At 40.3% G+C, this 24494-nt stretch overlaps 1 long non-coding RNA gene across 1 annotated transcript in view; it reads right to left on the bottom strand.

Annotated features, from left to right (window-relative positions):
• Positions 1-3933: 3933 nt before the first annotated feature.
• LOC108539597 (uncharacterized) overlaps positions 3934-24494 on the bottom strand; it is a 28865-nt gene continuing 8304 nt past the window's right edge. Inside the window, exon 3 of the long non-coding RNA XR_001888438.1 lies at positions 3934-4010. This is a non-coding gene — a long non-coding RNA (uncharacterized LOC108539597). The remainder of the gene's footprint in view (positions 4011-24494) is intronic.

The following is a 24494-nucleotide window of genomic DNA, read 5'->3' as shown; positions in this document are numbered from 1 at the left end:
AACACTGATCGTGCTTTGCACTTTAGTGGTTATAGGACCAAGTTAAAATTTCTTAGCAGGAAATAGAAGGCCTTTAGTCGTCTGGCTCCACCCTTCTTTCTAATGCCTCCTAGTTTCTCTTCATGCCCTTGTTTATGTTCTTCCTGCAACTTGATGTCCCTTTCTCCTCTAATATCTTTGTTAAACCCCTTCAACTCATCTATGAATTTTCTTAAATTGCATGTCGAGCTATGTCAAAGGCAGGACATAGCTTACTGAAAGTGGGTAACTTGAGAGTTTAATAAAGAGATTATCTATAAAGACGTAGGCAGGATGTGGGGAAATCACAAACAGTAGGGTAGTAAGTACCTGAGGCTAAAACAAGGGGCTGCCATCTGCCCCCTCCCTGGGCAAGGGAGCTGTTACCTGAACCCAGAGACACTAACAACACCTCTTTCTGCTCACTGTCGCCTTCACCCCCATGTTCTTCATTCCTGTCTTCACTTCCTCCCCCTAGTTTGTCAGTCACTTCCTCAAAGGACACTGATGTCCAGAATCCCAAAGTTTCAAACCATTATCCAGTTCCCTTGAAGTATTAAAAAAGACACAAGAGAAACCACTTTGGGTGAATAACTCATTTCTCTCCAGTTTCTACACCAGGTCCTAGCTGTACTTCTGCTCTGGTTAGATGAACGGAACCATTTGTGAACTTTGAGTTTCTTCCCCTGTGATCCTTCACACCTAAAACCTAGAGCAGAATCATCCTTTCAGTGGCCTCCTAGCTGTTTCCTTTCTGGGTTCTACCACAGTTTCCTACTTGGCCCTCATAGGCTGAAGGCATTCCAGGAAGAATTCTCCCTTGCCTAAAATGGATCATCTGCAAACAAATGAAGAGAGGATTCCCTCTTCATTTCAATCATCCAAGGTCCATGTCCAATGTGTCCTATATGGGGACTTGAGTTGGTCTCCCCGGTATGATAGATGCAAATCTGAACTCTACCAAGTTTAGGTTGTAAAGGGGGAAGCTGAGGGCTTGGAACAAAATTTTGATGAATGGAGAAAAGAGGGTGTTGATAACAAAAAGTAAAACAAACTTCCTTGCATAGTTTAATTTGTGGGTGGAGCACCTTAGCATGACTCTGGATGTGAGTTTCCCAGTTTTAGTGAGAATTAAAGCTCCCTGAGAATGTCACTGAATTTTCATATACTTTAGATTCTTTTAAATTTTATTATTTATTTATTTTACAACTTCCATCATTAAAGTCAACAATATTAATTAGGCCCTTATTTTCAAAAATCCTTTTCCTGTGGGCTGTCTTCAGCACACAAAAGGCATATGTCAGCAGTGTCTATAGTGATGAAACTCAAGTCTTTTTTCCATGAAATAGGATACTGGTATAGAGGTGGAAGAGTCAATGTGGTTGACCACAGAGAGAGAAAAGGTGCAATAAACCCCTGGTGCAGGTATTCTAACCCTGGGATGTGGGCTGTGAACTTCCAGTTCCTTCCCTATAATAGCTCTTAATATACTTTAGTGTAATTGCCTTTTTAATATGTTTCTCTTACTAGATTATATGCCCATGAGGGCAGGGAATTTGTCCTATTCATCATTGGCACCCTAGTATTTAGCACAGTGCCTAATGAAGAGCAGATACCCAACAATTATTTGTGGGAAAAAAATGGCTTCCTGTTGTTTGAAAAACATCTCTGTGCAAACAGAAGGCCCTCACTCTATTCAGTAAATGGGGCCACATCTAGAGTGTCCTGGGTGTGGCCATGGGAAGGAAGATTCTTTGATTTCTTCTGACTGTCATGGAGTGGGTAAGGCATGTAAGTTATTTTCATATACCCATGTAATAAGACCTAGGCAGATGCCACCTATTTATTTTGATTTGAAGAATCTTGCAGTCTTAAAATACTACCTCTTACCACTTGTGTTTGTTAGTAATTATCAGCCTCTGTCAGAATAAAACTGTGTTATGCAGTAGAAACACAATGATTCAGCCTAAGGTATGGACTTCCCTGGACTTGTTAACTCTTAACAGTTTGTTAGATCAGCTGGAATAAGATATGGACCTGGAACACAGAGTGGCTAAGTTTTGATAAAAGTGAGGGAAAATGGAGAACTCTTATATTGCTCCTCAGTGTAGAGTGAGTGTAAAGGAAAGCAGTTCTGTGGGGACTGGAACCCTTTATTGAGCTGGTCCTCTGACCAAGCTGGAGTGTGCTGTCACAGCATAGCTGATCTGGAAAAAAACACCTCAGGTGGGGGTAACTTGAGAGTCAGGAGGAAGAAGGATGAGGGGAGGAGTCTGCAAATATTTCAAATCTTCCCAGGCATTCTTCTGGGAAATGTATAAGATGAGGCAAGTTAGAACTTGTGGCTCTGCTTCAGACATTAATGGCCATCAAAACACACATCGAGCACTTCATAAGCCCAGGAGGGAAACTGATGGCTGAAATGGGTCCAGTACAGATCAAAGTGAGTGTGAAGACCTCCTCAATATCTTCAAGACACTGTTTTGGATGATTGTAGGATATGCATGGGCATGTAAGACATCATCCTTCCCCCACAGGAATCTTACAGTATAGTTTTGAAGACTTCATAACAAAATATCAAACCAACCACGTATTTGCCTTGTACATAAAACGTGTCAATCTTTGCTCAGCCAATAACATAGACCATCTGCCTTCCAGACACTTGTCAGAGAGAATAACCTCAAATCGTCAACTCTCTAACCCCTATCAGAATTCAATCTGAGAGAAGAGATACTTAGGGAAGATAGTCTCTAAGGAATGGTTTTCAAATTATTATTATTTTTTGCAACAGGTTTTTTCTTCTAATGATATCTTACCTGGAAAGGCAGAACAGGAAATAGAGAAAAGTGGAGGTGTGCTAATTGAAGGGGGCAAAAGACCCCTGAAGTCCCTCAGCCCCTCATTGGTCCCTGAAGCACCTGTATGTGACTCCACTGTCCCTGAAGGGTGCACTTTGGAAACCACAGGTCTAAAGGAAATACAAGATCATTACTCCTCCACATGTTCTGTCTTTGTAAGCATTCAGTGGAAAGCTACAACCAGGACTCATTTAGCTTGGAATGTGCAAAATTGCCTTCTTAAGGCAATTGCTAATTGCCTTAGCTTACCCTGAGGGTGAGAGTAAGATCAGTCTTATGGAATTTTTTTCTCTTTATATATTTTTGAATTGACAGAAAATATTATGAAAAGTATGTGACTTTTATAGTTCAAAAAAAGTAGAAATGGATGATGTAATAAAGGTAGAAATGGATGATATAATAAAAGTAGAAATGGATGATGTAATAAAAGCAGAATTTTAGAAAAAGTGGGCGTAATCTAAGGTAGAAATATTAGAGACTGAAAGCAGAGAGAAGTTTGGAAGTTGGTGTTATCAGCCCAGAGTGACACTATAGACACCTAGACCAGAGTGGTGACAGGTACAAGATGGAAATCATTTAGCATGAGGATAAATGAACAGGGAAATATCAGAGGCAGCAGAAGGACAGAAGAACAGAAGAACAGAGGGGCCATGGTAAAGTGGCAGAGGGTATCTGTGGGGAAATCCTGAGGGATTTGATCAGTGGGGTTTGTATAAAAAGAGGATAAGCACCGTCCTTTAGAAGTCAGAATCAGAGGGAGCCATAGCTGGTACGAAGACCTTGCTTCCTTGTGTCAGGAGGGACATGGAGGTCAAGGGGATGAGAATGCTTGTACACTTGGAAGTGGTAACCACACATGCTCACTGGGGATTCTGGTCCTACACATAAGATGCTTCCCTCCAAAACTCCTCCCAAATGAGAGAGCTGCCCACATCCCGAGACCCTCCCTGAATAATGCATTCTGACCTGATTCTAATGACTCAATAAAAATAGCAATCATTCACTATTGTATTCAGATCCAATCTGTATACAGAGTGGATGATACATTTCTCCAAAGGGTTTTCACATCCATTCTCTTGTTTCACTCTTCCAATCACGCTGTGAGGGAAGAATTGCTGGTTGTGCCTTGATTTCCTGAAAAAAGATACAGACAAAAAGTTACATAACACACTTCCTAGGTAGTGGTTGACTTGTGTCTGGGATCTGGGTCTTCTTTCTTTTTTTTTTGGAGATGGAGTCTTGCTTTGTTGCCCAGGCTGGAGTGTAGTGGCGTGATTTTTGCTCACTGCAACCTCCACCTCCCGGGTTCAAGTAGTTCTCCTGCCTCAGCCTCCCAAGTAGCTGAGATTACAGGCACCCACCACTATGCCTGGCCAATTGTTTTGTGTTTTTAGTAGAGACAGGGTCTTGCCATGTTGATCAGGCTGGTTTCAAACTCCTGACCTCAAGTGATCCGCCCACCTTGGCCTCCCAAAGTGCTGGGATTACAGGCGTGAGGCACCGCGCCCAGCTGGGACTTGGGTCTTTTGCCTGCAGCCTTGCACTCAGTCTACCCTCCCCACTGGCGGGCTCTCCAGCAGGGCTCTGCATCCTTGTCTGTCTACAGGTGCACAGGAAGTATGACTCTTGAAATCATTCAGTTTCTGCTCTGTTTGGTAGTCTGTACATCACCTTTCCAGACTTTTCTGAATTGGATATTGATGTTGGCCACTTGGCTCGAAGGGCTGTGTTTCATTTTTCCAATGTCTCAATTTTATTCATTTAGCTGGTATCTTGTCTCTTCTTATCCATATTTTATCCACATTAGCACCACCTTGCGTGTCTGAGCTCTCACTTGATATGCACCGGCAGGTGTGGTCTGCATGCTGATGCCTTTGAGGTTGTCTTCTTTGAAGTTTCCTGTCCTCCCATTCTGGATATTTTTTGCTTGTTCTGTGGCCTGACTCTGGTTCTTGTCAATGCACTTATGGTGATGTCCTATATATTTTGTGTAAATGTGACCTTTGTAATGTTTTAAAATTGGCCTCTTTTACTAATGAGGAGTGATTCCTCTTGTTTGTGAAGTAGTATGTGATGAGGTAGTTAAAAATACACACACACATATAGTGTATGTATAGAATATTTAGTATCTATTATATAGTATATATGTGTGTTCATATTTATAAGTGTATCTATGTGACTATCCAAGTATCCAAACTATTCATCTGTCTGTATATATACACACACATGTACATATATTATATTCAGGATTAGGTCCTGAAATCTAGATCTAAAAGGTTGCTAAAAGTAACCTTAACCTTAACTATGAAGTGTCTGGGAGACAGGGGTCCATTTGGCCTATCCAGTCTGCTGAGGGGGTTAGTTTTGCAAAGGGGAATTGTTTACTTAGAAGCACTGTTTTAGACATAATAGTGATCTTGGAGATCATTGAATCTAAACTCTCATTTTGTAGCTAAGAATGCAAAAGTTATGGGTTTTGCTTGAAGTCACCCAGCTCACTATGAATTATAACTCAGCTGGGATTAGAGCCTGGGAGCCTCCTAATTCCCACTCTGGTTCCCTTCCTTATATCCCTTTGTCTCTTACTTACATGTATCTTTGTTTTCAGGAAATATAATAGTTCACAAGAGAAATTAAAGTTGGAGCTTGGCATCATCATCCCATAACATTTTATTGTAGGAATTGTTATAAATGATCACGTTTGACCCTGAATTCTCCTGAGACCGCAAAGTGTCCAGGGACATAGAAAAGAGAGGCAGAAAATTAAAAGCCTTGTAGGTTAAAAGGCACGTTTTCAACATCGTAGCAGAAAACAGGGGCTTGGGGTCTACATCTAGTCTGAGGCATCCCTTCCCTAACCTTCAGTTTATGAAGGACCCAGCACCACCTTCTCCTTTCACCTTTCTATTTCCCCATCAACCCCTGGGTATTGGGGCCAACCAGGAGTTGTGCAAGTATAAGTCACTTTGCTTCACAAAAGGGATACAATTACCAAACCGTCTTCTGTTTCCACTGTCCTGGGGATGTCTTTTTGCAGTCATCCTGGGCCAAGAGGAGATTATGGCATTGGATAGTTAGATTTGCTCTATGTTGAGACAACACTTGATTTATGTAATTGGACCAGACACCTGGTAAAATCACTGAATAGAAACCAAGTTGGTTGAACTGATTGGTGTGTGGAGCAACTGGTCATTTGAATCGAACTCTCAGCCTAGCAGTTTGGTGCTATTATAGTACTGCAAATGTAGTACTACAGAACAGCAAACTGAGCCTTGCCTTCATACAATTTTAAAGAAATAATAAAGCATATGCCCATAAACTAGCATAGAAAGTTTGCAAGGGAATTCTTTCTAAATGAGCTTGTTGGTGGGGATTTTTTACTCTGGAGAGAGAAAGTCAAGATGGGAAACCTGTGGCTGACACAGTGCTAACTATGTGCCTGAACAGGGGTGAGGTGGGTAAAAGGCAGGCCGCTGGTGCTTTCCCATAGCCATGAGGATTCTGACCATTTAGACCATTCATTTATTTGTTTATTGCTTGGAGACAGGGTCTTGCTCTGTCACGCAGGCTGTAGTGCAGTGGTGAAATCATAGCTCACTGCAGCCTTGAACTCCTGGGCTCAAGGGAGCTTCCTGCCTCAGCCTCCTGAAGTGGCTGGGACTACAGGCACATGCCATCATGCTGGGCTAGTTTTTTAAAAAAATTTTTTATAGAGATGGGACTCTCTTTGTGCCCAGGCTGGTCTCTAACTCCTGGGTTCAAGCTGTCTTCTTGCCTTGGCCTCTCAAAGTGCTGGGATTATAGGCATGAGCTACCATGCCTTTTGACTGGATGTCCTGGTCACCAACCAACTTGTAACTGTGAAGTGACCCTTTGGTTCAGCTAAATGAGATGGACTAGTGATGCACACAGGCATTGTCAAGGCCTCCTATTTTTGAGGTTTTGTGGATAGAGCAGGTCTGAACTGTGTTCCTGCCTTATGGTCTTAGAACAAAAACACCTAAGCAGTCTCTGTGTGAATTACATAAATGCAGTCGAGTTGTCTCTATGACCAACTAGCCATAAGACCATTACTCTCTGTACTTGTTAATAACATTTGTCTTTAATTTATTAATTCACCTACTAAACTCTAAACTTTGAAATAATTTCAGACTTACAGAAGAGTTACATATTCTCTCTCCCTCCCTCCTTCAAATATTCTGGTATGTATTTCCTAAAAAGAGCATTCTCTGATATAACCACTGTACACTATGTAAATATCCTGTTTCTCACTAAAGTTTCACCCACTAGATTTGCATCTATTGATGATTCATCTACTGATGCCTTATTTATCTTTGGATGATCAATTTAGTTAATACTATGTTTCTATTATTGGATTAGACACATATGTGAATACAACTCACTCTCTAACCTCAGTCTATTAGAAAAAACAGACATGTAAACAGATACATTACAGAGTAACAAGTGCAACCGAGACAACCAAAATATAGTGCAGAAGAGGTCAGGATGAAATCTCTCTGGGCAGAGAGGACAGGGAGAGCCTCATCGATGAGGTGATTTCTGGAACAAATATCTCCAATTAGAGCTGGGGACATGTTCTGGGTCCTATACATTATTATGGTGATAAGAAGTTCTAGCTATTCTAAATTTAAGACATCTGTACTTCCTGTATTTTTAGTCTCTACCTTTCTAAGTGTTTTTAAACTTTTGACCTCTATCCACAGGAAGAAATACATTCCACATTACACAGTCTCCAGTAAGCAATTACAAACTCACTTGAAACAAAAGGACAAACTAGAAAATCTCAGCAAAGAAATATAACTTATAAAAAGGAATTAAATGGAAATCATAGAATTGAAAAAATACAATAACTGAAATAAAAGCCTTGCTGAACGAACTGCATAGTAGAGTGGAGATGACAGAGGAGAAACTCCACAAACTTGAGGAAAGATAAATAGAATTTACCAAATATAAACAACAGAGAGAAAATAGCCTGAAAATAAAGATGAACAGTCTCAGGGACACATGGGACAAAACCAAAAGACTAACATTTGTCTCATCAGCATTCCAGAAAAAAAGAAGAGAGACAATGGAACTGAAAAGGCATTCAAAGAAATGATGGCTGAAAACTCTACAATACGGCAAAAAGATATAAACCTATATATTCAACAAGCTGGATGAACCCCAAGTAGGATAAACCCAAACAAATCCCTGTTAAGACAGTGTAATTATACTTCTGAAAACTAACACATCTTGAGGGCAGCCAGGGAGAAATGATACACTGCTTATACCACCTATTTCAGTAGATAGTGTGTTTCTACTCTAAAAGCATGAAGGCCGAGAAGGAAGCGGTATAACATCTTTCAGATATGAGAAGGAAAGAATTGTCAGCTCTGAATTCTCTATCTGGTGAAAATGTCCTCCTCAAATAAAGGGGAAATAAAGACATTTGCAAAAGAAGCAAAACTAAGAGAACTTCTTGCTAGCACACCTAACCTAAGGAGTAACTAAAGAAAACCAATAACATAATCCATAAAAGGAAGACTGATAAATCAGACCTTATCAAAATTTAAAACTTTTGCTCTATGAAAGACCTTTTTAAGAGGATAAAAAGATAGTCTACAAACTGAGAGAAAAAAAATTATAAACCATGTATATGACAAAGGCCTAGTCTCTGGAATATATATATAATTTTTTATATATTTTATGAATGGATATATATATATATGTATGTATAAAATACCCTCTAAAGTCAACATTAAGAAACCATATGATCCAATTAGAAAATGGGTAAAGCACTGAAGAGGATGTGCAGATGGCAGATAAGCACAGGAAAATATGTCCGACGTCATTAGCCATCAGGTAAATGCAAATTTAAACTACAATGAGAAATACAGAATATCTAAAACAAAATCAGTGGCAGCAACAAATGCTGAGAAGGATGCAGAGAAACTGGATCATTCCTGCATTGCTAATGGGAATGTAAAATGGTATGGCCATTCTGAGAAACAATTTTGCAGTTTCTTATTAAATATGCAACTATCTTATGACCGGGCAAATGTACACTTGGGAATTTATCTCAAAGAAATCACACTGATTTTCACACACAAACCTATGCACAAATGTTCACAGCCATTTTATTAAAATAGCCTAAAATAGGAAACAACACATCCTTTAACAAGTGGACAGTTAAACTCTGGAACACTACTCAGCCATAAAAAGGAACAAAATATTGATAAACACAACCATACGGTTGGATCTCAGGGGTATTAGGCTGAGTGAAAAAAAAGCTAATCCCTGAGATCACATATTGTATGGTTCCATTTATATCCTATTCTCAAAGTGACAAAATTGTAAAAATGGAGAACAGGTTAGTGTTTACCAGGGGTTACTAAGGAGGTGGCAGTGGAAAGCAGGTGCGCGTGGTTAAGAGTAACATGAGGGACTGTTGTGGTGATCAGACTGCTCAGTATTTTATGGTATCAATGTTGGTATTCTGTTGTGATATTGTACTATCCTTTTGCAAGATGTTTCCATCAGGAGAAATCATGCAAAGCGTACGCAGGATCTCTCTGTATCATTTTGCACAGCTGCATGTGAATCTGTATCTCAAAATAAAAATTTAATTAAAAAGTGTACAAGAACCTTTAAAAAACCCAGATGCCTGGATCCCCTAACATATCCTTCCTTTTAGACTGATACAGTTGACCAGGGGTAGGGGTTTGTATAACCCGATTTTTAAAAGTAGTGAGGATAGAGAACCACTGGCCTGAATTATGAATTGGCTCAGGTCACATGGCTGGGAGACAGCCACATCTAGTCACGAGTTAATGTTCTTTCTTCCTCCAGCTGTGTCACTGGACTGCGGTGAGCTTCCCAAGTGCATGGCCTGCGCCTGTGATCACCAGTACAGCGCCTCGCTCTGTGCAGAGGCTGCAGATCTTTTCAAAGTGCTGCTGCTGCTGAAGATGACGGGACGCTGCTGGTGGTGGGTATGGTGGGAACGTAGCATCTTCGATCCAATTCCATTCCTATTTCACTCTTTGGGTTCATCTGAAGAATGAAATAATGAAATTTCCATGACTATTTTCATATTGGGTCTGCAGGAATCTGAGAACGGAATAGGATAGACATGCATGCTGCCTTCTCTTCTTGCATAAATCACAGCTTCTGGCTTATCCATTCTGAGCATATGTTTGGTAACAGTTATGAGTTGAACATATGTTGTTTTAGGAGATTATTTAAATCTTACTCTAAATCCAAAAGAATCTTGTCTGAATATAAAGAGGCCTACAAAGCACTCTGAGTAACCAGAAGTGGTGTCATGAATTCTATCCCAATTGTATGGAACCATGTTCAGGCCTTCCGAATGTAATGCTTGTCACTTTCGTTGGTCCAGGGCCTTTAGGAGAAGGTATTTTACTGATGGGGTTGGCTATTACTTTTAATTATTAGTAATTAGAATTAATTAGAATATTTGTTTCATTATAATCCAAATGTATAGCTGTTAGGAACAGATAAAGATGTTCTAGAGGTGTTGACTGGGCCCAGGAATCATACAGCAGCTTTTTTTTTAGTGCTTATCATGGATCAGGCACTCTCCTGGGCACAGGGTTGTAAAGATAGATACCTAACAGCTTACTGGGATGCAGTAGAGTTCTCCTACTTTGGGAACAAATGTATCTTTATAAAAATGAAAATTATCCTCAGGCAAAATGAGTTTTCTGGCATGTTGTATTGATTGGTTTTTAGCTTCTCTTTAAATACTATAGCTTTTCTTTTCATTTTCTCTTCTCATTTAAACCCAAGGAGCATATTCCATGCTGGCTTGTGCAGTCCTCCATCTCCAAAACCCCTCACAGTGCTTGCCACACACGCACCCTGCAGCTCCCGCTTTCCAGTCCTCCCTCCCACGTCCAGACAAAATCTCCGTCTGTGCACTCCCTCCCCACACGAGCAGTGGAAGAGGCCTTTCATCTCCTGTCCACAGCTCATTCTACCACCCTGAATGTACCCCATCCTGTCCTGTCTCCTCTGTGGCTTTTCTTCATCAGTTTTCTCCTCTCTCTCTTATAACTTCAACCTTTCCTGCTCCTTCTTCAAAAAAAAAAAAAAAAAAAAAAAAAAAAATTGACTCTCTTTTTCTAAATGGAATTTTTGGATCTCTTTAATGCTCCCTCTAGCTACTGACCTATTTCTTTTCTTTGTCCTTTCTCCTCAAAATTTCACAAAACAGTTGTCTTAAACTCACTGCCCTTGCTTCCTAATCTTCCATTCACTCCTCAACCCATTGCAGTTTGGCTTCTACCTCCCTGAATTTGCTGCAACTGACTTCTGTCCATGGGGATGCTTCTACTTAGAGTGCAGTTTCTCTTAAGGCCTCCACCACAAAACTTTCTCTCAACCTCCCAGTTGGGTTGGGTGCGCTTCTGTGGCCTCCATGGGCATATCTTTTTCAGGGTGATTACTACTCCAGTCCTTTCATGAAACTCTAAGACTTTTAAAAGCATCTTTGTTTGTCTAACCCCTAGGCAAGTGTCTAATGAGGTAAACATTCAGTACATGTTTGTTTATTGAATGAATCAGTAAATGAAATGAATGGAAGACTCCCAAATCTACATCTATAGCCCAGTTATTTTGCACATGCTCTTGAAACATACAGACAACCATGTATCAAATATGTTTCATCAAAATCTCAAACTCAAGATAGACAGCACTGAAAGCATCATCTTCTCCTGAAAACTGATTTGACTACTCATGTTAATAGCGCCATCATCAATTTCATCAGCTAAGAAAAAAAATCAGAGTCTTAGACTCTTCTCTTTCTCCCACCCACTTACTTAAATCGTTCACTAACTCACACCAGTTTATCCTTCTAAATCGATTTCAAAACCATCCTCTCTTCTATTCTTACTGCCATTGCCTTAACTTAAAGATACATCATCTCACACCTGAACAATTTTAATAGCTTCCTAACAGGTCACTCGGCAGCCATTATCTTCCCTTCCAATTCATTATCCACACTTCCTTGTCAATTCTGATTTAAAACTCAAATTTGACTCTTTTATTCAAAAACTATTTACTGAGTACCTGTGTAACTCTGGATACTTTTTAAGGCACTAAGGATACAGAAGTAACCCAAACCAACCAAGCCTTTGTCCTCAAGGAGTTTATCCCTACTGAGATATAATCATATTTCTGCCCTCTAAATTAGCTTTCACCAGACAATGGACTGCATAAGAAAATAAAGAAATCTCAACATGATACACAAGGTCTGTCACCATCCAGCTAGGTAGTTCTCAACTTATGGTGTGCATTTGAATCACTTAGGTTCTTGTTAAAAATGTATCTTTATGATTTCCTTCTTAAGAGGGTCTGTCAGCCAGGGGTGGAGTCTCTGCATTTTTAATTAGACTCCCAAATGATTCTGATACAGGCAGCTCATGAGTCACACCTTGAGAAACACTTCTCTATTTTGTCTACCTTTTCAGCCTCTCCTCCTGCCACTTCTGTCTGTTCATCGTATGTTTCAATAGTATCAAACTATTTTAGCTTCCTCACCACAGTGTGATATTTTTTACCTCTCTGCACCCACTTATGCTGGTTGTATTAGGCTAATTCACACCAGCTGCTGTAACAACAACAACAACAACAAAATCACAGTGACGTAAGTTGATGGAGATTATTTCTCATTATCCAGTGTGGGTATTCCTGAATATATTTTCTAGGTGGCCTTCCTTGAAGTGGTTACTCTGGGATCTAGGCTCTTTCTATCTTGTTCTGTTGTATTAGTCCATTCTCACACTGCTATAAAAAATACCTGAGACTGGGTAATTTGTAAAGGAAAGAGGTTTAATTGACTTCCAGTTCCACATGGCTGGGAGGCTCAGAAAACTTACAATCATGGTGGAAGGCGAAGGGGAAGCAAGCTTGGACCTTCTCACATGGTGGCAGGAGAGAGAATAGTGAAGAAGAACTTTCAAACTCTTCTGATAAAACCATCAGATCTTGTGAGAAGTCACTATCATGAAAACAGCATGGGGAACTGCCCCATAATCCAATCACTTCCCACCAGGTTTCTCCCTCGACACCTGGAAATTACAATTCAGGATGAAATCTGGGTGGGAACACAAAGCTTAATGGTATCACTTGCCAATGCCTGGACTCCAAGGTGCCCATATGATGGGAAAAGAATATGGGGAAGGAAGGTCCACGGGGTACTTAACGATCACAAATTGGAAGGGACACACATTACCTCTGTTCACATGTCATTGGCCAGAACAAGTCACATGGTCTCAACTGCAAGGAGGCTGGGAAATGTGGTCCTGGCTGGGAAGCTTCTTCCCAACAAAACTCCACCCACAAACGTGTAGTGATCAGAAAGATATCCCTGCTACCATCTGCCCCTCTGGTCACTAAACATCCATGTGTTCCCGTATTCCCACACACAATACAATTCATTCCCCTCCCAACAAAGGTCTGACCCAAAGTATCCAGTCAGTGTATCTAGCTCAAAGCCCACAATTTCTGAGTGATGGGTAGTCTCTCCATGAGTTGTGAATATTCCCTCTCTTGGCTTAGCAACTTGTATACTAAACGGACAAGTTCTCCTTCCCACCCCACATCCAATATTTAGTGATAGAGCACAGATGGAATAACCTCAGGACAAGATCCTGAAAAGGAAGGATGCCAGACACAACTCAGTTACTGGTCCTTAGCAGTTATGGAATGGCAAGCATTTCGAAGGCCCCCTACCTTGACAATGAGTGAATTTTCTTATTTGGGTCCTGATAATGCTCTCTGGGGGTAGCTCCCTAGTTTGTTTTTCTTCTTTGCCCCTGGCTGTGTCCTTGGAGAGATTTTTCTTCCTTTTGCATGTCTTTCTTGGCCAACTCTGAAGAGGCTGTTGGAGAGCATGCCCTCCCTGGGGAATGCATAACGTTTTTATCCTTCTTCCTGCTTACAAACTAGAGGACCCAGAGGGTATTGTACCATTGAAATAGTCAAAGCTTTTGTTTAGCAATGAAATTTCTTTGAAACTTGGTAGTCTTCTGATTGATTTTCTTCTAATCAATTTCAGATGCATGTGAGTACACTAGAGGATTAGACTAACACTCAATACTGATTTATTTCATTGCATTTTCTCCTCCATGCCTCTTTCTATTTCAACCTAATGACGAAACTTAGCCACATTAAGACTGTTTGAAACTATAGATGGAATAGGTAGTATCTTAATATAATCTTTGCATTGAGTCACTTTAATCAACTGAAAGAGGTTTTACATGTCACTCAGAACTCTTTTAATTTTTAAAATTCTAATTTCTTAGCTTTGGCATCTTGAAATAGTCAAATTTTCAAACATGTGAAGTCTCATATATTTGCTCTCTCTCTATCATTTCATTTTTGCTTGCAGGTCAGACAATTCCAAATCAACCAACACAACTCACTAATGCTGTTTTTCAACCTCTTCTCTTAGAGCTGTAGACTAAGTAGTAATACCTGCCTCCTAGTTCACCATATGAAAAAGTTTAACCAGATGTTTCATTTCTATATTACATGAACTACCATTTTTCCAATCTCTGATATCAATTTTCTTGCTACCCAAGAGCCAAGCTCATGTCACGTTACTCAATTTTATTCTTTAATAAATATAAAACTTCAATCACCCTAGTCTTCAGTAGCCTGAAGATCCCAGTCAGAGCCATTGATGATGTCTCTAATACCACTGGATCGTGTTCACAATCATTCATGGAGAATCTGTAGAGCCCTAAAAGGCCTTAATCGTACCTTGAAGTTACAGTGAATTGCTAAGCAGGTTTACTTTGCACCATACTGCTTCTGCTCTTCTGTCAATATCCTCTGGGCACTACATGTTGACCTAGCTTCCACTGTTTCCTGCTAGGCATCTGCTGGGTATTTCCATGTCTACTGGGAATCTGCCATCTCCTGCTGAATATCTCAGTCTCTACGAGTGCTCTTCTAGCTGCCCTTTTCATAATGAACAAAATTTCTCGATGCCAAAGGGGTGCCGTGTTTTGCAGAGATTTTTTTTTCCTCTGTTCGGTGTCACTATTTGATGTCATTCATAGTGCTTATGCACCATGCTTCAAAACTCATATACTTTGGTCCCACAACCTACTTCTGTAGCACTCTCTCTTCACGAAGCTTAGACCATACAATCAGGCCAAGTCTTAGCCCAGACGCCACTTCCTATGTGTGCTGACTTTCTCTAGGTACAGTCACAAAACTTTCTCTTGCTTATCCTTTTCTCCTGGCTAAATCAGCTTATTCAGCTGACCTCTGAGGATCCCTTGGCTCTCACCCTTAGGCATTTTTCCAATCTTAGTGTACATTTTCCTATGATCCCTCCTACAAATACATTGTGTCATTTGAGTAAATAAATGTTCTATTTTCCTAGATTATCCCTTCCATCTTGTTTAACCAAAAACTCCCATTCAGTCTTCCAAACTCTACTTCAAGGATGTCTTTCTTGGTGAATCATCTAAACCATTTCTACCCCTCACCTGAGAATCTCATTTTCTGTTGTGTGTGTGCAAACTCAGAATATAGCTTATGAGACTGAATGTGAATATTAGCTCATGTTAGTAAGATCCTTATGTGTATTCTGTGTCTGCCATGTAGAAGGTATTTGGTCAATGTTAATTGAGTTTAATTTCACCAAATTCCCTTTCTTAGAACACATTTCGTCTTCACATGTTATGCAGCCTTTTCCACCTGGTCGCCACCCCCCTACTGTGTCATATCCATGTGGATTAACTGTCTGCCTCAGCCAGCTCATGAAGGGCTGTGAAGTGGATGGAACACCCGCCCATGAAGCACTATGTGATTCTGAGTGTCATTTAGCACATAAAGATGTGCCTCCCCCATCACCATTGCTTGTTATCTGAGTAGCTGGCTATCCTTGATGTATTAACGTTTTATCTGCTTCCAGTATTTCAAAAGTTTAAGAAGATCAGCTTACAGAGCTGCATGTGGCAGGGAACGACATTTTGTCTTACAACATTATTTGAGTTGTGACACAAGGCTCCTTGACCTAATTCATGAGAAAACATGATACCATTTTGATCTGAAACTGCTCTGGAAAGTAATTGTCCTCTGAAACACATCTCAGACAATGTGGGTACCAACTTAATTTTTCTCCTTCACTACTGTTATTTATGAGGTAGAGGCAAGGAGAAGAGAGATGTTTTTAGATGAAAGGTGAAATATTCTATTGTAGAGTATGTTTTATGAGGAAGTAAAAGAGATATATAATTTCTGACTCTGGGTTTGCATAGGCTCCAGATATCTTTTAAGTTACCATCTCAACACATTATTTAAGGCTCTGTTCTCTGGGATTTTGAAATCCTAGTTTATTTTTTGATATAAAGTCATACCATTCACAGGGTAAATTCTCCCCTAACAAGCGCCAAGCGAAGGGCATTGTTTTTCCACATGTCTTCAAGGTTAAAAGGTTTCATTTACTCAGAATGTATGTAATAAATATAGCATCGTAAAATATACTTTCAGTGACACGTGGCTCATCATGTGTTATTTTCCACTAATTTATTTAACAATAGTATCCTTCTCTGCTATTGTTTGGATCCTGAAGTTAGAACCGTGAGTGAAATGAGAGATTTAAAAACAACTCTGATGCCTTACATGAAGGAAGTGTTTTTAGGAAGTTCTCCAAATAGAACTGGTTCCTGCAATTAATTCTCATGGGCCCTGGCTCCAATCCGTGCCCCAAACCCAACATTGCACAGATGAAATGATTGCTGTGGGGACAGTGGCATGAGAATGTGTCATTCAGGCATTTGAGAGGTTCTGTGACTGAAGAAGGTCCTTTTCTCACTGCCTTTCTTCCTAAGTAAGGTAAGTCCTAAAGTGACCATGAAGGGAGCAGAGGGTGTGATCTGGCACATGCTGGAAAGGATGTGTGATGGAAGACAAAGGCAGAAGTACAGGCCAGAGAGTTTTGAACAGTCTGTTGAGCACAGAATGAAGGGAAGTCGTGGGGCATGGAGAAGGGAGGGGGAAGTTGGGAGTAGCAGAAATGACAGAAGAGGGCTTTAGATTCTAAGGTCACATGTTCTGTAGAACCCCAATGGGAAACATCAGATGTCAGGCATGATCTTGAAATCCCAGGAGTGGCCCTATAAGAGACACTGCCCTACCCCATTCCTCAAGGCTGCACAGGTGCCAAGGAAGGCCTGGATGCCTCCCCTTCACTTGAATGCTCAGACCCCAAAACACTTATTGAGGGAGGAACCCAGTGGGAAGTGGTTGAATCATGGAGGCAGGTCTTTCCCATGCTGTTTTCGTGATAGTGAATGAGTCTCATGAGACCTAATGGTTTTACAAATGGGAATTGCCCTGCACAAGCTCTCTGCCTGCCACCATGGACATAAGATGTGACTTGCTCCTCCTCCTTGCCTTCTGCCATGATTTTGAGACCTCCACAGCCATATGGAACTGTAAGTCCATTACACCTCTTTCTTTTGTAAATTGCCCAGTCTCTGATATGTCTTTATCAACAGCATGAAAACAGACTAATACACCATCCAATGAAGGAAGAAGGCCATGGCCCTTTCAGTGTCCAGAGTTCCAACCATAGGGGTGGTGGGGGCTGCCTGCAGGCAGGAGTGTTAAAGCTTCCTTCCCTTTAAAAGGCCGGGGTTTCTCAACTTGACTCTACTGATGATTTGAGCTGAATAATCCTTTGTTGGAAAGGGGGTTGTCCTGTGCTTTGCTTTATAGGACATTTAGCAGCATCCCTGGCTTCTACCTACTGCATGCCCCTAGAAATAGCCCTTTCCTCAGTGTGACAACAAAAATGTCCCCAGACATTTCCAAGTGTCCCCGAGGGGCAAAAGTGCCCCCAGTTGAGAACCACTGCTCCTGGCCAATGTGGAGGCAAAATTTACATATCCCTAAGCTGTAGCTTCACTCAGAACATTCTAGAATTTTCGCTAGTATCTTGACCTGTTTTTCTAGATCTCAATCTCTCAGCCTCTCCAAACAACAAACCTCATCTGAATGATTATTCTTGTACAGCATGAGGCTTTTGCTGCTGGCTGAGTCCACCACTTGGAATCCCATTAACAGGACTTGTTTTTTTTTTTTTTTTTTTTTGTAAGTTGGAAACTCTTTGAGTGTTGTGCATAGAGCAGGAAGGTATAGGGTATTTGAGAAGACTTGGTGTAAGGAGTTCTACTGGAAAGCATACAGATTTTGAGTCCCAGCAATCTGATTTTGAATTATCTTTCTGCCATGTAATATCTGTGTGACCGTCAACAACTTATTTAATCTCTGTGGACCTGTGTTAGTGTTGGTAAATTGTGAATTAAAAAGATAATTCTCACTCCATCTCAATGAGATGTTGCGAGGGGAGTATTATTATATGTACAGGGATTTACACATAGCAGATACTCAGTGGACAAATAGCAGTGATGAGTAGAGTCATATTACTGAGCGAAAAGATGTATTGGGGGTATTATTTGAGATTGATAAAAGCCCAGAGAGACTGCAGACAAGAGCCAAGGAGGAAAAGATTATAGCTATATATCTGCTCCAGGTTTCATAAAAATATTGTAAGTCCAACTGCTTATTAGCATCTTGTGTTCATATGTGCAAGAGGCAACATATGAAGAAAACACAAGACCTGGCCATGCTGTCCAGAAGCAGCAGAAAACCGAGTGGATATGTGCAGTAAGTGGGGCAGGTATTACGTATGTGGGGTTTTTGAGAATGAGATTTGAGTTCTGCCTTTGACTTGTTTAAAATAAGCACAGAAGGATCTGGAAAGACACACTTCTCTACCCTTTCTGTTTCCCCTGAGGGAGGACAAAAGCTGAGAAGCACTTGTGAAGATCACAACCCAGGGGCACAGACTGACTAAAAGATTGTGAGCTAATCGTAGGTTTACAGAATGCTTCGCCTCTCCCACACCCAACCACCACATCAGCAGGGCTGCTGTGTTATGATGGATTACAACAGAAAGACCTCTAAGGCCCAGATTCTATTTCAGAAGGATTCTCTAGGGAATCCCAAAGGCAAGGTGGGTAGACAAAAATAAGCAAACTGCAGAAAATTCTATCCTCTGGCACCTACACCTACGGAAACAGTAAACATGTCCTAACTCCATGCAAGAGTAAATGTAAGCACAACATAAAAACCTCACACTAAAGGCCTATTTGCCTCAGATCCTTTTACCCAATATATTCCATCTGGCTTTAAACAAAATACTACAGGGTGTGATAAAAGGCAATGGAGCTCCAGTAGATGGAGTGCTCCTGGAGGGCTTCTCTAAGGAGCTGACCCTGAGCTAAGGCTGAGTGATGAGTGACCCAGTCACAGTCAGGGGAAGAGTGAACAGTAAACGTAAGGCCCTGGAGTGGGGATGAGCATGGTTCAATCCAGAGACAGAAAGTATGGCTGGTAAGGGTGAGGAAAGTAGAAATTGGCATGAAATGAAATTAAAGAGAGTCATATAGGATCTTTTAAACCATTGTTAGAAGTTGTGATTTTATTTGACTTTAATACAAGTGTCTCCAAACCTTCCTTTGCCATTAAGGCATCAACCTGGATGCTCAGTGATGACAGGACCACTGCCTTGGCAGGACCAGACTCTGTTGTACTTCCCTTTCCCATTCCACAGGAGACCAGTCTCCTTTAGGATGAACACAGACTTCCCTTGAGAAGCTCTGCCAAGTGAAACCCTTACCAGCCCCATAATAGGCAGCCTTTGGCAGCAAACTTCCATTGGCCTAACTTCCCTGGCAGCCTGTTGCATCTTTAGCCCCCCATGTCCCTGTCTGTAACTTGATGAGCAAGCACTTGCCTTTCCTGCCCTCAGCATAAGCTTGGCTCCCAGTGTAGGAGTCCCTGGCGATAGTCTTGCTCCTACCAACCTAATAGAGCCCCAGTCTGGCCCCTCATTCCTGATGATTTTGTTTTGACTCATTTCTTAATAAGGAAGGTCTAGATCTACCATGGAGGGATTGTTCTGTTCTGGGTTTTGTCCGTTGTCCCAAACTAGCTGCTATGGCCATGTGAGGCAGAAAGGAAGAAGAAGCGTGAATCTAACCCTGCATCATTCAGACTGACCTGCAGTCATCTGTATGTGCTGCTCCATAGTGCCTGAGGCTGGCCTGGTTCTTCCACCCATAAGCCTTGACTGTCCTGCAGCTGAGTAAAGGCCCTGGAGCCTACCCTCAGGTACAGCTCTGACAGATGGCATAGAGATGAATAGATAAACAGATCAAATAAAGCAATCATCAGGCTGCTGTCATTTCTGGATTCTTTATTTTATTGATTGATTTCCATAGAACAGTCCTGCTTTCTAATATAGTGTGTTTATCTGAATATCCCAGCTGACAGAGATAATCATGGACCTCATAAACCAAGAGGAGGCACATTTATGCTTTTAACTATAACAGATATTCAGCTATTTGTTCTGGCTTGCATTTATTCTTTATGAGCTTATCTTTCCCCTTCCCTTCATGGTAAGTTAAAGACAACTCTCAAGTATTTATCATCTTCTATGGCCATTATTAATAATAACCAGCATCATAACAATGACCATTTGTTGAGCTCCTTTTATATGCTAGCATAGTAGCAAGACACATTCGCCTCACCCCCACCCCAACTACTACACACATATTGCAAGTAGTTTTATTCCCATTGTTCAGAATGAAGAACTGAGGTTCCTAGACATCAGGCAATTTGCCCACCAAGAAAGTAGCTGAATTCGAATTCAAACTTTGGCTTTTCTGATTATAAATTGAGGCCCTCTTAAGTGTTCTCAGATTTAGGCTCCTGAAACCATCTGCAGAGTTTCAGGCCACTGTGGGTGTTATCAGTGTTTTTTCTTGCCAGTGAGGGAAATATTTTGGCAAAAAAAAAAAAAAAAAAAAAAAAAAAAAATTTACTGCAGCATAGAAATAGGAATTTATTTTGCAGCAAATAAACATAGTGGTGGGTTTAGCTACTCAAATGAGAACACATAACCTTACATTCATGCCTGTCATACCACCCATCATGTTGCATTTTATTTTCTACATTTGAGCCTCTCAATCCTCTACTTGTCTGTGAACTTTTCTAGGACATTCATCATGCCTCACTCGTTGCTGGCGAGTAAGGTGCTTCTGCTATTTCTCATATATCTCATGTTTCCATGTTTCTCATGTGTCCTTACAGAGATAGTCTATGCATATATAAGGAAATGTGTGCAGGGGTGTATATGTATATATTTATATAGATGCAGTTTAAATTATCCATTCTGAGAATTGTATGTGCAATGTACTATCATATGTTAAACATGTATACATATATACTTTAGATCATTTCTTATGCCAAAATATCTAATAGTTACTAAAAATTACATTGTATTATTTGATACAATGTCATAAAACTAACCATATAATCTCTACTTTGGCCGGACTGGATATAAAGTCATATGCAGTGGGATTACTGAATGCCTTCCTGGAGACCCAAAATGACTGTTGCAGCTGACAAATATGCCTTCACAGGATAAGTCCAAATATGACTATCCCATGATGCTGCTGATACAGACAGAGAAATTTAGGTGGCCTTAGGCAGCCTCTGATCTCTGGGTAATAAGTCTTTTGTAATGCCTTTGCTACTGAAAGAACTACTGAACCAATTTGGAAGACACAGAAAAGCTATGGCAGAATGTTTACCTCCTTAGCAAGTGTCAGCCTTGCTGAAAGGTTTAACTTTGATGAATGGAAACATAATAAATAAAAATATGGAGAGAAGTTTTATTTACAAAGTCCATTTTAAGGCTTTTGTAAAAAAGAAACATATTTCTCATGTTTTATCTTGGCTTACAACAGTGCCCTAAAGTATGAAGATGTTTCTAAAGTAGTTTGTTCTAAAACGTTTTTCTATTGGAATCCTGAGGGCCAGGTTCACAAAGAGAATAAAATAAAAGGAAACTCAGTCAAGAAAATAGGAAAAGAGTGATTTTATTTTCTTTTGTTAGGCCCCTAACTGCATAAGGGATCTCACCAAACACTCTCTCCAGATTGTCCCTAACTATGAGTCTGTTTTTGGTGAAAAGTCAATGTCATGCCCTGCCTCTGATCCGGATTCTGGAAGAACCTGCTGTTCATCAGTTCCCTTGGGAGAGTCCAAGGATCTGTCTCCATGGGATGGTGAAGGTCTGCATCTTGGCCATATTATAGCAGAATTGCCCATATTATCTACTTGATTTTTTTCCCTCTTTATACTGCAGTTGAGCCATTTTTATTTGTAGTCTCTCCTTCTATAGTAGGAGGACTGATCTTGCAGTGTTATGGGAAAGAAAATGGCTCTAGCTCACCTTTGTCTCTAGAGCAGTATGGTAACCTGGGGCAATGGCAGAGCACGGCACTCTGCCTAGCTATTTCAATCAGTGTTTCCTCCCTCAGAGGCAGGAGAGATTTCCACAAAAACCATCCCGATGAGCCCCTTTTCTTTTTTTCCACATAAGGGAATTTGGTAGCTTGGTGCTAGGTGAAGCCTGAAGAAAGCAATTACATTTGGTCAGAGGGAAAGGAAGGTATTAACCAACATAATGGAGCCAGATGAACCTTAAACCGGATTGGACTAATAGCTGATGAATTTCTGGCAGGCCCTCTAGTGATTGTGTACAGCAGGGTTATTTGTTTGTTGGTTTGACTAGATTTGAAGTTTCTTTCTAGGTACTATCTGAGGAGGGAGGACTAGGAGAGAGGAGGCACTTGATACATACTAGTTTTCTTCCTTGCCCTTTCCCTATGCATCAACTTCCTTCTTGCTACTTACATTTCTCTTGGATAGCTTCAGTTAAGTCTCCTGTGTATAGATATTTCCCCCTAAACCAGACACCAGTTTTGTTCCATGAGAGAAACTGAGTCTATGGAGCTCAATCTAAAGCAGTTCTCTCCAGGGGATTGAATTGCCCTCTGAAGAAGAGGATGCAGAAGGATGCAGCTGTGTAAGTAGGAGTAAGAAAGAACCAGAGAAATGAGGCAGTTTGTCTTTAATGTGACTTCATTTGTGTGTCCTGTTGGGTGAGTTGTGGTAAAGTCAGAACAAGCAATCCATAGCAAATTCTGCAGCGTTTTGTTCCCTATCCAAGTGCTCTTGAATAAAGACATAAAATTAAACATCTGTGGAATATGATGTTATACCAAGAGCATGCCCATTGAAAATCAGTAGGAAATAAACATATAAACTCTACTCTGATATGTAACATTAATTGCATGTGCATAATATACTCCCTATTCCAAGCATTCCACATAACTTAGCTCCTCAATCCTCCCAACAACCCGATAAGGTAGTACTGTTATGCTTTACTTTACGCATGAGGAAATGGAGGTTTAGAGATATGAAGTGACTTTTCCAAGGCAACATAATCAGTAATGTGTAGATCTGGAATGTGAACGCAACTGGGTCTGCTCCAAAGACTCTAATTTTTTAATGTTTAATTTTTATTTTAAAATTTTATTTTAATTGACTACAAATAAAATTGCCATATAGATATAGCAATCCCACTTCTGTATATATATAATATGTATAGAAAAGAATATATATAGAAAAAATATATAATTTATATATATAATCTATATTATATAATATATATAAAGAAATATATATATAAATTGACATCAGTATCCTGAAAAGACATATGCCCTGTCATGCTCATTGCAGTATTATTCACAATATCCAACATATGGAATCAACCTAAGTGTCCATCAGTTGATGAATGTATTTTAAAATGTGGTATATATACACAGTAGAATACTATTCAGCCTTAAAAAAGGAAAGGAATTTTGTTATTTGCAACAACCTGAGTAAACCTAGAGGGTATTATGCTAAGTAAAATAAGCCAGGCACACAAATACTATGTTTTTAGCCACTAGGCTAAGTTGCCTCCTCTGTTATTTACATAAATTGCATAATTCCCTAAACTGAATTGGAAATCATACACTAATTGCACATTCTCCAGGCAGTAGCACTGTTGGAGAATATTCAACATTCTTCACTCTCTCATTGCACTTGATAGGCGTACACTATGCAGTGAAAATAACCGTAGATCCTATAATTTTTGCTTCTGTATCTAAGAGAAGTGCAGAGAGTGACAGATGTTTTCTCTCTCTCTTTTTTTCTTTTTTATTATACTTTAAGTTCTAGGGTACATGTACACAATGTGCAGGTTTGTTACATATGTATACATGTGCCATGTTGGTGTGCTGCTCCTATTAACTTGTCATTTGCATTAGGTATATCTCCTAATGCTATCCCTCCCCGCTCCCCCCACCCCACAGCAGGCCCCGGTGTGTGATGTTCCCCTTCCTGTGTCCAAGTGTTCTCATAGTTCAATTCCCACCTATGAGTGAGAGCGTGTGGTGTTTGGTTTTCTGTTCTTGTGATAGTTTGCTAAGAATGATGGTTTCCAGCTGCATCCATGTCCCTACAAAGGGCACGAACTCATCCTTTTTTATGGCTGCATAGTATTCCATGGTGTATATGTGCCACATTTTCTTAATCCAGTCTGTCACTGATGGACATTTGGGTTGATTCCAAATCTTTGCTATTGTGAATAGTGCCGCAATAAACATACATGTG

This window comes from Rhinopithecus bieti, unplaced genomic scaffold, assembly GCF_001698545.2.
Source record: "Rhinopithecus bieti isolate Rb0 unplaced genomic scaffold, ASM169854v2 scaffold_15296, whole genome shotgun sequence".
Lineage (NCBI taxonomy): Eukaryota > Metazoa > Chordata > Mammalia > Primates > Cercopithecidae > Rhinopithecus > Rhinopithecus bieti.
Note: the sequence above shows the minus strand (reverse complement) of the source record. Positions and strands in the feature narration are given on the sequence as shown.